The 15,540-nt window shown below is 52.9% G+C and overlaps 1 long non-coding RNA gene and 2 pseudogenes across 1 annotated transcript; 1 reads left to right on the forward strand and 2 right to left on the reverse strand.

Annotated features, from left to right (window-relative positions):
- Nucleotides 1-346: 346 nt before the first annotated feature.
- The window catches only part of LOC114510670, a 63,383-nt pseudogene continuing 48,189 nt past the window's right edge, over nt 347-15,540 (reverse strand).
- LOC114510668 lies at nt 857-15,361 on the reverse strand (annotated as a pseudogene).
- LOC118497619 lies at nt 2,182-8,346 on the forward strand. Its single transcript, XR_004900159.1, has 3 exons — nt 2,182-2,262; nt 4,557-4,560; nt 8,335-8,346. It is a non-coding gene; the product is annotated as an uncharacterized LOC118497619 (long non-coding RNA).

The raw sequence follows: 15,540 nt of genomic DNA on the forward strand, positions 1-15,540 counted from the left end.
CCAAAGGGTCCCCTGCTCCATTCTTGGTCAGGGCACACGGCTGGGTCTCAGGCCAGGTCTGCAGCTGAGGCTGTGTTAGCCGCAACAAATCTGTTTCTTTGGCAGATGAATGTTTCTCCCCTTCCCTGCCTCCCTTCCTATCTCTAAGAAATAATAAATGAAATCTTAAAAATATTACAGAGGTTTCAAGCACACAGTTCTGTGTTTCATCATCTGTATATGGCATTGTGTTCACCTTCTGAAACCAAGTCTCTCTTCACCCAATATTTCAATGTCTCCACCTTCCTCTGTCTCATTCTGACCCCTTCCCCCTGGTGACCACCACTCCGTTGTCTGTGTCCATCCCTCCAAACAAATCCTGGTGTTTATCCTTTTAATGAGTCATTTAACACAGATTTGTTGTCTGACCCAAAGACATGCACAATCAGTGAATGTGGAAAATAAAAGTCAGAAAAATGTCCTACATGAAAGTGGACCAGAGATGGAGGGTGAGCTTGGGTGTGGATCCGAACCTGTAATGTGGGCTGAGTCCCAGGTCACAGGGTTGAGAACAGAGGGGCCAATCAGGGAAGGTCAGCAGTGCAGTGAAGTGAGATGCCCACAGTCTAACTGTGGAGAAGCCTCTGCAGCACCAGCCCTGTGTCTCCCTGCACGGGAACCATGCCCACACCCTCCACATTCTCAGCAGACTCTTTCCCAGGGGTGCCCACAGATTCCTTTAGAGCTTCTTGGGGTCATCAGACTCTTCTCCAGGCTCCACCTTGCTGACTGGTGGCTTTGCTGTCCCCTGTGTTCAGCTGCTGTCTGCACTGTGGGGTCTTCTCCGACTGTGCCAAGCTTCCCACAGCAGCACCCTGAGGACCACCAGGATCAAGCCAGACACACCCAAGCAGATGAGGTTCCCCACTGTGTAGTCTTGGGGTTGATCAGTTAGGAATTGTGGGTAAAGAGGTTACAGAAGTCAGGACAGACTCAGATCAACCCAGTCCTCCTGCATGGCAACCAGGGCACCTGCATCTCATGGACCTGTTTTGATGCTCTGAGCATAGCCCCATAACTGAGAATTTCCCCTACTCTCTACTCTTGTAATCTAATTTATTTTCCAATCATCCCAGAGGATCAGCGGCTCCAGAGGAAAAGAACACTGACAGGATATGAGAGAAAAGATATAGGATTGTTTAGCCATCTCTTTTCTCATCTTTAATGTGTCTCTGAAACTAATGGTACCCAACTCAATTCCCTGAGGTGAGCATCTCTGGGGTCTGGACTTGCATTGCTTTGGAAAGCCAAGATGCAGAAAGAAGACTTCAATTTTTTTCTGAATGTCGGGACGTGAAGGAGTGACGACTGGATCTACCTTCTCATTGTTCCACCCCAACTACCTCTTTGTGTCTCTGACTCGGGAACATAATTTCCACATCACCTTCCTTTCTTCTTTCTATCAATCTTTGTTTTTTAAGAAACAAATGATAGAATGTGTACAATATAGATATTTTTGCTATTGAGATTTACCAAAGTTAACATAACCTCTAAGTGTTTATTAAGCTTGTAATCTAATTGGAAGATTGGTAAGAAAGCAGCAAAAAGATAAATGAAAAAATAAATTTCTAGATGCACAGCTGCATTAAAATACAGATCTCTGTACATCACAGAGTCCGTTGATATGACAAATGAAATCACAGGCAATACAGGGAACTCTGGGAGGGGGAATGGGGCACTGACAAGAGTTCTGATGGGAGGCGTTTTGGAGGCTGACCTGACTCAGCTCACCATTGGTGCTCAAGGAAATGAAGCAGAAATCCTGCTGTTCTCCCACATCCATGTAATGACAGTGGTCCCCCGTGGAGACAGGACAAGCTCAGAGTGGGCTCATGTTCTTTTTCCCACAGGAATTCACTGGCATCAAAGTTCTAAACTGATTAAACTTCTTCATATCCTGGATTGGATTCTGCTCTGATAAATGGGAGAAGGGAGTCCCAGATACAGGTGGGATTTTGTCACTGGAACTCACTTCAAGGGAGCTGAGCCAACTCCAATTGGGTTTAGACTGTCAGTGGATCCCCTCTCACCCTGACCCATAATGAGAAGCCCCTTTGACTGTGTCTCACCTGTGGGTGTGATTCCACAGGGACCAGGACAACTCAGGGGCCTAGAATCAGCATGAAGAAAGAGGCAGGAGTGGCTCCTGGTCTTTTCTCCCCACCTGAGCTGGGCATGTTCCCCTTCATGTATTTCCTCCCCACTGATCAATGGAACCCAGTGGTCACCATGCTACTTGAGACAAGAGGCCCCTTCCTTGTGTCTCCACCTTTATCCCCAGGACTTTAGGAAACAAGGCCTTCTGGAACTATTTGATATGTTGAACTATTGAAGTAAGAAAGTAGGAGAAGCCTGGTGGAGTGTGTCTCCTCTAGGCTAAAAGGGCTCTGCTACCCAGCAGATGTCCCTGTGGAGGAAGGTCTGCAGACCCAGCTGCTGCATGACACAGGAACCAGGTGAGTCTGTGGGTGTGCCTGCGCCTTCATGCCTCCTGTAGTTGAATACATGTCCCCCGGATGTTGGCCCTTCACACACTTCAGTCTCCTCCCTGCACCCACCAGCACTGGATAGACTCTCAGGTGTGGTGAGGCTTGGAGAGGTTGCGACACTCCCCATCTTCACTTTCTTATGGAGTGGGATTCTCCCTTTGATGACCTCAGTGTTTCACCCTCCTTCCCATCCCAGCCCAGAGCTGTCCTGGAACAAAGTCTGCTCCCTCAATGGATATGGAGTGGGAGTCCCTCACATGAAACCATGAGCTCCAGGGGTTCACTGGGCTGTGACAGCTGGAAGGTGGAGGAGCTGTCTGAGCTGTAGCACCTGTAGGTCCCATAGTGGCCCGAGGTCACAGGGCTGATGGTGAAATTGGCATGAGAGGGGGTGGCCATGTCCTGCACACACAGCTTCTGGGAAGGATCCAGGGACTCTTCTCTGTGCAGGTGGAAGGTGTCAGCCCTGACCTCAGATCCAACCTGCAAGGTCACATTCCCACCCTAGTGCACTGAGGACTCTAGCTGGGTTGAGAGGGAAGGCTTCGTGTACATTCCTGGGGAGAGGAGGGCTGTGATGTGCAAAGGGTCACTTCTCTCTCCATACCCTTGACCCTTAGCTGAGGGACCCTGTCCTTCCCTAGGGACACTGTCAGTGAGCCCTCTCAGCTCCTCTCTGTCCCTCTGAGTGGGAATCTTTTTTCTCCATGCCCCTCACCCTGCTTCCTCACTCCCTTCCCTAAACCTCTGTTGTCTCTGACTCTGGTCTAGGACCCTCACCTGGACCACACAACCGCCATGGTGATCCCAGGCCAGAACCTTGAGCAGGCAGTCAGGACAGGGAACAGGGCTCCTCACCTGTGATCAGGATATCCAGGGGGGGTCCTGGGGGTGGACCACACATAGGAGAGGTTGTGTCCACTGTAGAACCTGTACTGGCCCCCATGGGTGACGTTCATAGGGCCCAAAGGGAAGTCGGGGTGGTGCTGCCCATGGAGATGCTGGAGGATTGTGGGCCTCTTGTCCTTGGTCAGAGCAAAGCTGTCAAAGCCAGATTCCGAGTGACACTGGAGGGTCAGGCTGCCTCCAGGCAGCACCAGAGGGCCTGGCTGGGACAAGGGGGAGGGGTCCCTGTACACACCTGGGGAGAAGTGTGATTGTCACCTAGGGGATAGACACACCTACCACCCACTGGGGCTGCAGTGAGAGCTTTCACTTGTCCCTCGTTAAGTCTTCTGCCTGTGGTTCTGACCCCAGTGAACTGCTGTCAGTTATCCCCCAAACCTCCAGGGCTTAAAGACAGAAAGTTTAGGTCAGTTATTTGGGGCACAGGTAAGAATTGAGGCCAAGTGTGTGCCACCTCACCTGTGACCTCAAGGTGCAGAGGGCCACTGGGCTGTGACCACACATTGGGGTTGGAGCTGGAGGAAACATAACATCTGTAGGTCCCCCCATGGGAAGAGCTCACGGGGCCCACAGGGAAGACAGCCTGCCAGCTCCCATCATAGGATCTCTGCTCCGATTTCCTTTGTTGGGGCGGCTCAGCCCCTCCCTCCTTCAGCAGGTGGAAAGTGTCCCGTGTGGACTGTGAGCTGCACAAGAGGGACACATTCCCTCCTGAAGCCACTGCCAAGCCTGGGTGGGCTGAGAGGGAGGGTGTGCTGTCCACTCCTGAGGAAGAAGGAGGATCTGAGTTAAAGGGGACCATCACCCCACCTTCCACTGGAGTGGGCTGTGAGGTCTGAGGTCCTCCTAAGCCAAGCTCTGTCCCCTTCATCCCCTGAGGAGGAGCCCGAAGTGGGGAGGAGACCCGGGTTCCCCCTTGCCTGTCACCAGCAGGAGCAGGGGCTCACTCCTTTCAGACAGCATGTCCCCAGTGCTGTATGCACACTGGTACAGCCCTGTGTGCTGTGAGTTCATGGAGTGAATGAGGAACCCGGTCTTGTTGCTAGAGGTCTGTGGGGTCCTCGTATCCAAAGGCTGAGAGACCCCTCTCTTTATACAGGGTATAGTAATCCCCCTGCAGAGACCTGTGACACCAGATGGTCACAGGGCTCCCTTTGCTGACCATGGGTCCTGGGTCAGCACAGATGGAGGGATTGGGGAGAACTCCTGGAAAGGAATCATACCTGCAGGTACAAGGGGTGTCCTTATCCCCTCAGTTTCTTCAACCCTCATTGCAAGGCCCCTCTCATATGTTCACCATCAGCCCAGACCCACCACATGTCTCCCAGCTGCCCAGAGGCATCATTGTGCTGAAGCAGGAGTTGTCGGGGAGGACTCACCTGCCTGGGCCTGGTCCCATGGGCCCTGGCACAGCCCTGGAAGAGAGTCCCTGTGAGATTATCTTTCACTCCACCCACAGAAGCTCCAGGCCTGGTCTGGGCCCCTGAGCCACTTTTCTTTCCCCTTGGAGTCCTGTCCCCATTGAGCCTCCTGGGTCCTAGACCTGGGAGGGGAGGGGACCCTTTCCTCTCTTTCCCCCAAAACTCACCAAAACAGAGAAAAGCAATGAAGGTCAGGGTCATGACATGTCTCCCAGGGTCCCCCGTGGGACAGATGAGGTAAGAAGTCCACAGGGCCCAGGTGGATAGAGAGACATGGCATGTGACATTATCCCAGCTCTGTGAGAAAACTCAGTTTCCTCTGCAGCCACAATCTGTGTTGCCTGAAGGGTGGTCGAGGAGACAGCAGGATCTGGGACCTTTCAGACCAGATCTGAGTCTCAGCAGACTCCACACACACTGCCTCCACCTCATGTGACACATAGATCCAGAGGGTGACACCTCTGGATCATGAGGTTAGGGGGCGCCAGGCAACTCTCAGGAGCAGCCCAGTTTCTGTTCCAGTTCTGCCTCTGCCTCTTCTGAAGCCAGTGTGACCTTGGGCAATTCACTTCCTTTATTTAGAGACAATGTAAATGCGAATTTTACTCCATCCTTTGTCAGTCCCAGTATCTGGCCCATGTTTACTGAGTAGGTAGCCAGTCCAGGATGAGGTTCATTAGGGAAGGTGTCCAATTTCCCATGGGCACACCTGTGTTGTTTAGCCACATCAGACAGTGCCATTATTTAGGCAATGGATGATGTGGGTGTTGTTTTGGTAAGTTTCAGAGAAGGAGAAGAATGGAGCACAGAGACTGCATACAGGTGGATGCCATGGAGTGTGGGGACCTGCAGGTGAGGGAGGGACCAGGACACATTAGGGGTCAGCACAGCGGGGATCAGAAGACCCTCGACCAGGAAGAGGGTGATTATTCTGAGAGCTGTGAGTCACCAGGCTGTGCTGGGCCCTGGTCCCATGGGGTCTCTGCTCCCTGCAGGGACTCCTGGGTGTGATTTTTCAGATAATGGAACACTTTTCAGTAAAGAAATGTGTGAGCAGTTTGCTGCTTTGAGAAGATGGTGTTCTGTGGGAATGGACTGTAGGAGTGAGGAATGGATGATAAACTGTGATAAAACTCCAAAAATGTAACACCGAGGTAATGAGTTGCTCAGTACTCTCTGTGGTTTATTAGAATTTCTCATGAAACCCAACACAAATCCCATAGCACAAGTATGATTGAAGCTGAGTGAGAAGAGGTGGGAACATTTCTACATTATTATCTCAGTCTAGGAGGTGTGCAAAGTGTGCTCTCTTCCGATGGACTGAGGGGACACCCAAGACAAGCCCAGCGTGGCCATGACCCAGATGTGTGAGTCTGGGAAGGGAAGATGGGCACTGGGAAGGGCTTGCTGTGTAGGGACCAGTTGGCTCTGCATGGGATGGAGAGTTTAGCTCAGCCTCATATGCAACAACATGGACCATTAGGTGGAGCTGCTTGGATGTGTTGGAGTGAGGTGGAGATCTGTGGAAAGACTTTGTGCAGGGAGGGTCCATGACAGGTAAGTTCAGGTCCATGGGAGTAAAACTCTCAGCTGGGAGAGAGGGTCCACAGTGAGGCCAGAGAGGAGGCTGATGGGGTCACACCCCCATGATGTCCTGGGTCTTCATGTGAGTGTGACTGTGGAGGGGAACTGTGTTGCAGAAACAGGGACTTGGGGTCAGAGCTCTGAGTGTGTTCATTGTTTCAGGGGAAGAGAAGGAAGAGCTGAGCGTTCACCAACTTCCTGCTTGTGTGCCTGGGGAGCACATGGAGCTATCCCAGGACTGTTCACCCCAGTGAGGGGCAGGATGCATGGGGAGTGGTTTACAAAACAATCTTCTGACTCACAGAGGGATCCACCTGCCCTCCTGGTCCAGTTGTGTGGTTTGGTCTCTCCCTCCCAATTCCTCTCTCTGACTTCCTCATTTCTGTGAGCAGGAGACCTTCTCTCCATCCCTCCCATCCAGGCCCCTGAGCATGTCTGCCTCCTCACTGTCCTGCTCTGTGAGGGGTGACCCTTCACCTGACATTGGTCACTCTGTCTCTATGTGCTGGGCAGAAGCACCAGTTGCAGACAATTCACAGGTTTTAATCTAAGACAAGGGGAAACATTATTGACAGTCTGTTCTGACCCAGTCCCTTCCCCTCTCCCTTTTCCCACATTGCAGACAAGGGTGGAAGCTCAGCTCTCATGGGTGTTGTGAGGATCAGCAAAGCCTGAGACAAGGAGAGGCTCCATCTGTGTCATTTCTGGGTCTGATTAAGACATGGGCTTGAGAGACTTGAGGGAACAAGGGCTACTTGGCAGCCACATATATATCCCCCAAGCCACTCAGGGGGGATCAGAAGCTACAAGGCATCCTGGGCTGAATGGCAGGTGAACCCAGACTGAGAGGAGACAGGAAGGGCACTGGTCATCCTGGATCCTGGACTCACCACACTCAGGAGGGAGGGTGGGACTCCCACCAGGGGCTGAGCCTGAGCCTTGGGAGCCTCTGACCTGGTGGGAGTCCCATCTCTCTTGAAACTGCCTGGGGATGTGGGGACACTTTAAGGCAAAAAGTATCCACAGTGAAACATGGTAATTGACTTGCATTTCTTTTTAATAAGATATGTTCCTGTAACATAGAATGGAGCCTTTTCAAATATGGAGTTCACTAGAATCCAATATACACGGAGTCTGAACCACAGTTTTATCTGGTTTTAATAAGAAGTATGTCTAACAGCGCACCCACATATCACATAGCTGTCAGTCTCCCATCTCTCCTCCTCGTCAGCCCCTGACAAGCCCACCTGACTCCCGTCTCTGTGGGTTTCTTCCTCCTGGATGCTTCATACAAACGCAGTCACAGAAAACATGATCTTTTCTCTCTGGCTTCTGACACTTAGCTGCAGAATGTTGACATTCACCCAGCAGGTGGCAGGGATGAAAATGGTCTCCACCCAGAAATAAGTAAGAGCTGTGTGTTCTGCTTTCAGTGGGAAGTGCAGAACTCATGAACTTGTTCTTTTACAGCTGAGAGACCCCAGGAACTCAACAGCTGGGGACCCAGGGTGCATGGGGGAGGGGCTGGTGTCAGGGGCTCCTGAGTGTCCTGTCCATGGAAACCCCCTGGTCCCCTCATGTATTACTCTCTCAGACTCTGCAGGGACAGGGCCCTGAGCTGAGGAGCCCCAGAACTAGCTGCTGGAGGGGGAGCAAGCACACCCTGACTTTCCCTGTCTCTGGGGTTCTCTTTAAAGATATAGTGTGGCTGTCTGGGGCATTTACCCTGGATAACCAGGCTGCCGTCACTTACCCTGGTTCATAGCCCATTGACACAATCTCAGTGACCATATTCTCAGAGGACTGACGTGTCACAAGCATACTTGTTGTGTCTTCAAAGAGTTTGATGGGGAAGAGTTCTGGAAGTCCTGTCTGTTGATGGGAGTTTCCACTAGTTCTCCTGCTTGGTTGCATCAGCAGGTGCAGGATCAGAAGATGCTGTGGTGGACGCTGGAGGGACAGGTGCAGGGCACGTGTGGGAGTGGGATCCGAAGTAAGGGGGGTTGGGACCTGCCCCACAGGTGGGGCCATGCAGGAGCTGGCTGCTCTGGGTGATGGCTGCTGGGTGGGGCCTGTGGTTGGGCTGGGCCCTGGGATGAGTGGGCTTCTCTGACCCACAGAGGAAGGCGGTGGGGGTGTCACTTCTCCCTAGCAGAGTGGCCCCTCCTCTACCCTCAAAACCTGGGCAAAGGGCTGGGCTGGCAAACCGTGGAGACGAAGCTCGTGGCGAGGCTATGGGCAGGCTCAGCTCCACGATGACAGTGTTTGTCCCAGGCTCAATTACAGGCAAAACGTTTTCAAGTTACTGTCTTTAAGCATTATTTCCTTTATAAAGCTTTTGAATGGTGCTTTGATAAACGATACAAAATATCTTTTAGTTCCAAAGAGTATTTCATTATAAATTGGTGCTGTATTTCAACAGAAGTTTTGCATCTATTGATATTTCTTTTTTTTTTTTTTTTGCTATTACTTTTAATGTTTGAATTCCACAGATTGATTTTTTTTTTAAATATGAAACTAACCCACCTTGTCGGGATGGATGAAATCATATACCTGCCTGGTCGGGATGGATGACACAGTTTGTACTTTGATGCGTCTTGGTGATACTTTGTTTAGGACTCTGCACCTGAGTTCACCTGAGAGAGCTTCCCGTGAGGTCCGCTCTTGGTAGCTCCCTCGTTTGGTTTCATCATCAATTTATTTCTGGCCTGATAAATTGTGTTGGAGTGTGTGCCTTCCTCCTTTACTCTTAGGAGGGGCTTGTGTAAGGCTCTTGTGTGTATGATCCTGTGTGTGTGTGTATTCCTCTGTGTGTGTGTGGTTCATACATGTATATGTGCTCAGAAGCATTTACCAGTGAGCTATTCAGACTCCAAGTTCACTCTGCAGGAAAATTTTTTAGTGCAAGTTCCATATAGTTAATACATATGACAGTGCAGAGTTTCACATGTCACCCACATACGAGTGAAGTCATATGGTCCTTGTGCTGTGGGGTCTGACTTACCCCACGTAGCATGACACACTCTCGATGCCTCTGTGTTGCTGCACTGACAGGATTTCATCTCTCTGTGGCCGAGTGACTCCATCACACAGATTGCCACACCTTCATCTCAGCACGTGTGGGAGGACACTTAGGTGGTTTCTATGTCTTCACCTTTTTCTTCTCTAAGATGTTCATTCATGGTTGTTAATGTTCCATTTTGTAGGGTTAATATATATTATTTACACTATCATTCATTGAAAGCATTCTTTCACTTCTGTTTTGGTTCTAAATTCACACATTGATTCTTAAGAAGTTTGTTTCTTTGATTCCAAAGTGTAGGGATAGTAGTTATCTGTGATTGCAGAATCAGGAGACACCTGGAGGGTCCCAGAAGCTGCTGGGGTCCATTGTCAGGTCCCCAGGCTGGCTAGGGCCACTAGAGAGTGTCCTTTCAGGCATCTCCTGTGCCTTCTGGGGTCCCTGCACACCCCTTCCCTGGAGTGTGAGATCAGGTTCCTTCCTGGGCTAGAGGAAGGACAGAGCAGCGTACACACTGGGCTCATCTGGGGGCTCCTCTGATGAGGAGGATAGGGGTGCAGTTGTTTCCTGTCTGAGGGTCAAGATGTTCAGCTGGGCGTAGGTTAAGTCCTGGGAGTCTTCAGATGCAGCAGCCTGGAGCAGGGGACAGAGAGGGATGAAAGGTGGTTGGGGTTGGGGAAGCCTGGGGTCTGGGGAAGACAGGACCCACCTGACTGTCCATCTGTGTACCCTCTTCTGCTTGTCTCCCCTTCCTGTCCAGCAATTTCTCTGACAGGGGGGAAGGAGAAGGGGTCATTCCCTGCATCTGTCTTGATGTTGAGAGGGTCACCAGGATGTAGGTCTCTCTCTGGGAGTCGTCATGCGTCTCTGCAATCATCTGCTGCAGAGAGACAGTGAGACAGAACTAGCGTGTCCTTGTCCCCACAGTTGAAACCTTGCAGTCATGTGTTCACATGGTGTCAGAGTGACGACTTAAACTTCAGATCAGATGAGGTCACCCTCCTGATGGAGTCTTCAGGGACTCCCTCAGCTTTGGGAATCCTGGTGCTCCTATGGATCTGACTCTTAACCTAACACCCTGTCTGTTGTTCATTCAGCTCCAGCCACAGGGCCCATCTGGCTGAAGCAGCAGGCCCTACCTCAGGACCTTTGCACCTGCTGTTTTCTCTGTTCTCTCCCTTCATCACACACTCTGTCCCCTTGTTTTGGTTCACTCTCCTTCATAGCACTTGGCTCTCCAGGATGCCATCTGCCTGTTTGCAGGTGTCTCCCTCACCCACAGGGGAGCTGGAGGATGGTGGAGACGGGCTGCTCAGGGCTGCACTGGGGCACTAACATGGAGCTGGTAACCAGTGAGCTCCTGTCACAGCTGCTGCATGAATGAGTGATGGGACCCTGGGACCTGCAGATGGTTCACTCATTCATGCCTCCTCCTGAGACCTGGGGCTATATAGGGGACAGAGGATGAGGAGCCAGCACAGGGGACCACCCAAGAGGGAGGGGACATGAGGTCACAGGAAAGTGGGAGGAGTGAGTCACAGCAGAATGACCTGGTGCCCTTAAAGGGAGGTTGGTGTGGGCACTGCTGATATACAGGTGAGATGGACAGGGAAGTGACCACTGGAGTAAACTGAGCAAAATGAAGGTCCTTGGTGTCCTGGACAGGAGCAGGGGTCTCACCTGAGGGTTCAGCTCCACACTCTCCCTGGGCTGTGGATCTTTCACAGCAGCATCTGCTGGGGCAGAACAGGGAGTGTCTCCTGTCATGGTCCCTGAGATCACAGGGCTGCAGACCCGCCAACAACCACATGGGTCACTAACGCAGGGGTGAGGTGAGGGGCCAGGTCACCCAGTGTGGTTTTCAGTCTCTCTCACCCCTGACCCCCACAACCTCCTAGGCTGTCCTCTCCCCCATTGCTTCCTGAAATCCTTGTGTCCCCTCCCCAGACAGCTGTCCCTTCCTCTTATAGAGGGGCTCTTCCTGGGCGTCCACAGCTGGGTTGGATCTGGGGGACAAGACAGGGAGTTAGGGGCAGAGCAGGTCCTGTGGGGGTGGGGGTCTGGGGTCTTTGGGGCAGGAATTACCTGGTGAGCAGGCCTCTATCCTTGGTCTCCAGGTATGTGGCTCCTGCAGGAGGTCAGATATCAGCCTTTCTCTGGGCTGGTCAGGAGGGAGAGTCACAGCCCAAGGAGTGTAGGGACCCCTCCCCAAGTGATTGTAGGGGAAAGAAGGAAACTTTAACACACTTGTGCATACATTTCATATTTCAGGAGATTGAAAACTTTGAAAATTTACATTATTTTATATACATGTACTGATATTAAGTGCAATCTTTCCAGAATTTCTGATGTGAGATTCTGGAGAAATCTGTGTCTCAGATAACCTTCCCCATCTATTTGTTTTTCCTGCAGCAGGTGCTTTGAGCCCTTCTCTCCTGTGGCCCAGGTCACCCCATTCCCTACTCACCCAATGTCCTGTCTTTGCTCTGATGCTGGTGTCGGAGGATGAAGAAGAGGAAGAGGGAGAGGAGGAGGAGGAGGGTCACTGAGAACCCAATCAGCATGTTCAAGGTCCATTGGAGACCTTGGGCTGGAGTGACATCATGAATGAGCCAATGGTGCCATCTAATGAGCACCTACAGTGTGCAAGGCACGTGTTAGGGTCTGTCATTTATCTGCTCTAACTTCACAGCCCTTGTGCACCCGGGATGGCTGACCCACCACCCAGTTCACTGTGGCTCAGAGGTGTTAGCCACATTCCCCAGGAACCCAGCCTAGCCAGGGCAGGGTTGGGACTAGACCCCAGGATGTGGGTTACCATTGCTGTCCTCATGCTGCCCCCAGGCGGACACCAGTACCAAGCTCTGGGCTCTTCATCTGCAGGGGTCTGTCCTGTTTCACCTGGAGCTGAGGGTCCTTCTTATTACCTGCCTCACAGCACAGCAGGGATACAGGTGGGCAGGGATTGGGTGAACCCTGATGTGTACTTGGGATGGTGGGGCTGGGCTGGGACTCTGCCTTCCTGAGCTCTGTGAGGCCCCCTATGTCACCTAATGTCATTGCAGCCCTGTGAGCAGGAGGGGAGCAGGGATGGACAGATAGGAACCTGACACTCAGAGAAGAGAAGGGAACACCTGGCCCCACAGCAGAAGCAACAGAGCCGGGGCCTGAATCAGGTCTGACTCCAGTCCTTGTTCCCTGCTCTGAGGAGAGTCTGGGAACTGAGGGAAAGGACCTGGATGTCTCAGCCCTTGTCCTGAGTGTCCCTCCCTGTACCATGTCACCATCACTGCTACAGAGGGGATAGTCTCCATAACATCATGTCCTCGGGTGCTTCCGGGTCAGACCCCCCTCCCTGGAGTTTAGAGCCAGAACTAAAGAAAAAAAAAAGCTCTGAGTCACAGGAGTCACAGTTCTCTCTTTTTACACTTGGAGACACTGAAGCACAGAGAGGGAAAAGGCCTCTTCAAGTCAGAGCCTCCAGAGGAGCCTGAGCTTTCTCAGGACTCAGCTCCTGTCCCCCTGGACACACCCACCACATCCCCACAGAGACCCTCACTTATCTCTCTGTGGTCCTGACTCCATGGTAGGGAGGGGTAGACCCTTGGAGCCTTCTAGAAATTCAGGTTGGGGGTGAGGGGTGGGGACTGCATTCTCCCCACTTGAGCCTGGCTGCCCCTACTCTTGTGGGATCCTAGCATCTCCCTCTGCCATGAACCTCCACCCATCATCTGCCTGCCACACAGCCCTGGAGGGGCCATAATCCCCTATGCATCACTGCCTGGCCCGCAGACCACCATGGAGACAAGGTTCCAGAACAGGTCATCTTGTTCTTTCTGGGAGCAAGGCCTTTGCTAGTCCCCACACTCATCCTGGTCTCTCTAGGTGAGGCCATGGGTGCTGCAGAGGGAGGGGGTTGGGATGGGTGCTCTTGGGCTTTCCTCCCTTTGCTCAGCCCAAGGCCTCTGCAGCTCCCTTGTCCCCAGAACCTGTCTGGGCCCCAGGGATGCAGAGGATGATGAGGCAGGGGTGGGGTGGTGCTGGCTTTTCCATCCCCCTGGCAGGTAAGAGTCTCCTAATCCTGGCACTCCTTCAGTCATTCCCTCACTGTGTATCTGACCTAAGAGTCCTGTGGGGACCGGGTCTGACCTGACCATGAGGATGCAGTGGAGGAGCTGGGGATCCTCACCTGAGACCAGGAGCTCCAGGGGGTCACTGCGCTGTGACAGCTGGAAGAGGGAGGAGCTGTGTGAGTTGTAGCACCTGTAGGTCCTGTTGTGGCCCCAGGTCACAGGGTTGATGGTGAAGTTGGCCTGAGAGGGAGCAGCTGTGTCCTTCAGATGAAGCTGCTGGGGAGGATCCAGGGACCCCTCCCTGTGCAGGTGGAAGGTGTCATCCCTGACCTCAGATCCACACTGCAGGGTCATGTTCACTCCTCAGGGGACTGAGGGCCCTGGCTGTGCCAAGAGGGAGGGTTTCTCATATATTCCTGGGGAGAGGAGGACTGTGATGTGCAGTCACTGCTACCCCCACTCGCTTGACTATGAGCTGATGGGCTGTGTCCTTCTGCAGGGCTGCTCACTCCCTCTGTCAGTTCCTCTCAGTCCCTCCAAGTTGGTACCTTTTATCTTTATGCCCCTTAGTCCCTTCCCCTAGACCTTAGCCCCTCTCAGCCTCTGCTTTGGACCCTCACCTGGACCCCATCACCACAGCAGTGACCCCAGGCTGAGTCCTTAGCAGGCAGTCAGGACAGGGGTCAGGGCAGGGCTCCTCACCTGCAATCAGGATGTCTGGGGGGGCGCTGGGGGCTGACCATGCATAGGAGAGGTTGTGCCCACTGTAGCACCTGTACTGGCCTCCATGGGTGAGGTTCACAGCGCCCAGGGGGAAGTCAGGGCTGTGCTGCCCATGGAGGTGCTGGGGGGCTGTGGGTCCCTCATCCTTGGTCAGAGCAAATCTGTCAAAGCATGACTCCGAGTGACACTGGAGGGTCAGGCTGTCTCCAGTCAGCAGCAGGGGGCCTGGCTGAGCTGAGAGGGAGGGCTCCCTGTACACACCTGGGGAGAATGGTCATTGGCACTCAGGGGATATACCTACCCACCACCCACTGTGGCTGCAGGGAGAGTTCTCATATGTCGCATCCTTTGCCTCCTGCCTGTGGTTCTGTCCCCAGAAATTCCGAGTCACTGACCCACACAACCCCCAGGGCTTTACTGGGTACAAGGTTTAGATCAGTTCTTTGTGCACAGGAAAGAATTAAAGCAAGGGTGGGCCACCTCACCTGTGACCTCGAGGTGCAGAGGGGCACTGGGCTGTGACCACACATTGGGGTAGGAGCTGAAGGAACCATAGCATCTGTAGGTCCCCGCATGGAAGGAGCTCACGACACCCACAGGGAAGACAGCCTGCCACCTCCTAGCATAGTAATTCCATTCTGATTTCCTGTGTTGGGGTGTCTCAGCCACTCCCTCCTTCAGCAGGTGGAAAGGGCCCCATGGGACTCTGAGCTGCACAAGAGGGACACGTTCCCTCCTGAGTTCACCACCGGGCCTGGGTGGGCTGAGAGGGAGCGTTCAGTGTACACTCCTGAGGGAGAAGGAGGATCTGAGTTGTAGGGGACCATCACTCCAACTTCCCCAGATGTGGGCTGTAAGGGGTGTGGCCCCCCCCTAAAGCCACACTCTGTCCCCTTTAGCCTCTGAGGAGGAGCCCACAGTGAGGAGGAGACCCGGGTTCCCCCTTACCTGTCACCACCAGGAGCAGGGGCTCACTTCTCTCAGACAGTGTGCTGCCAGTGCTGTATGCACACTGGTACAGCCCTGTGTGCTGTGAGCTCATGGAGTGAATGAGGAACCCAGTCTTGTTGCTGGAGGTCTGTGAGATCCTTTTGTCCAAGGTCCAATAGCCCTTCTCTTTATAGAGAATGTAGGCATTCCCCTGCAAAACCCCTGACACCAGATGGTCACAGGGCTTCCCTTGCTGACCATGGGGCCTAGGTCTGCCCAGATGGAGGGTTTTGGGGAAACTCCTGGGAAGGAATCAGATCTGCAGGTTTAGGGGGTGTCCTTGTGTCGTCAGG

This window comes from Phyllostomus discolor, chromosome 12 (genome assembly GCF_004126475.2).
Source record: "Phyllostomus discolor isolate MPI-MPIP mPhyDis1 chromosome 12, mPhyDis1.pri.v3, whole genome shotgun sequence".
Taxonomy (NCBI): domain Eukaryota; kingdom Metazoa; phylum Chordata; class Mammalia; order Chiroptera; family Phyllostomidae; genus Phyllostomus; species Phyllostomus discolor.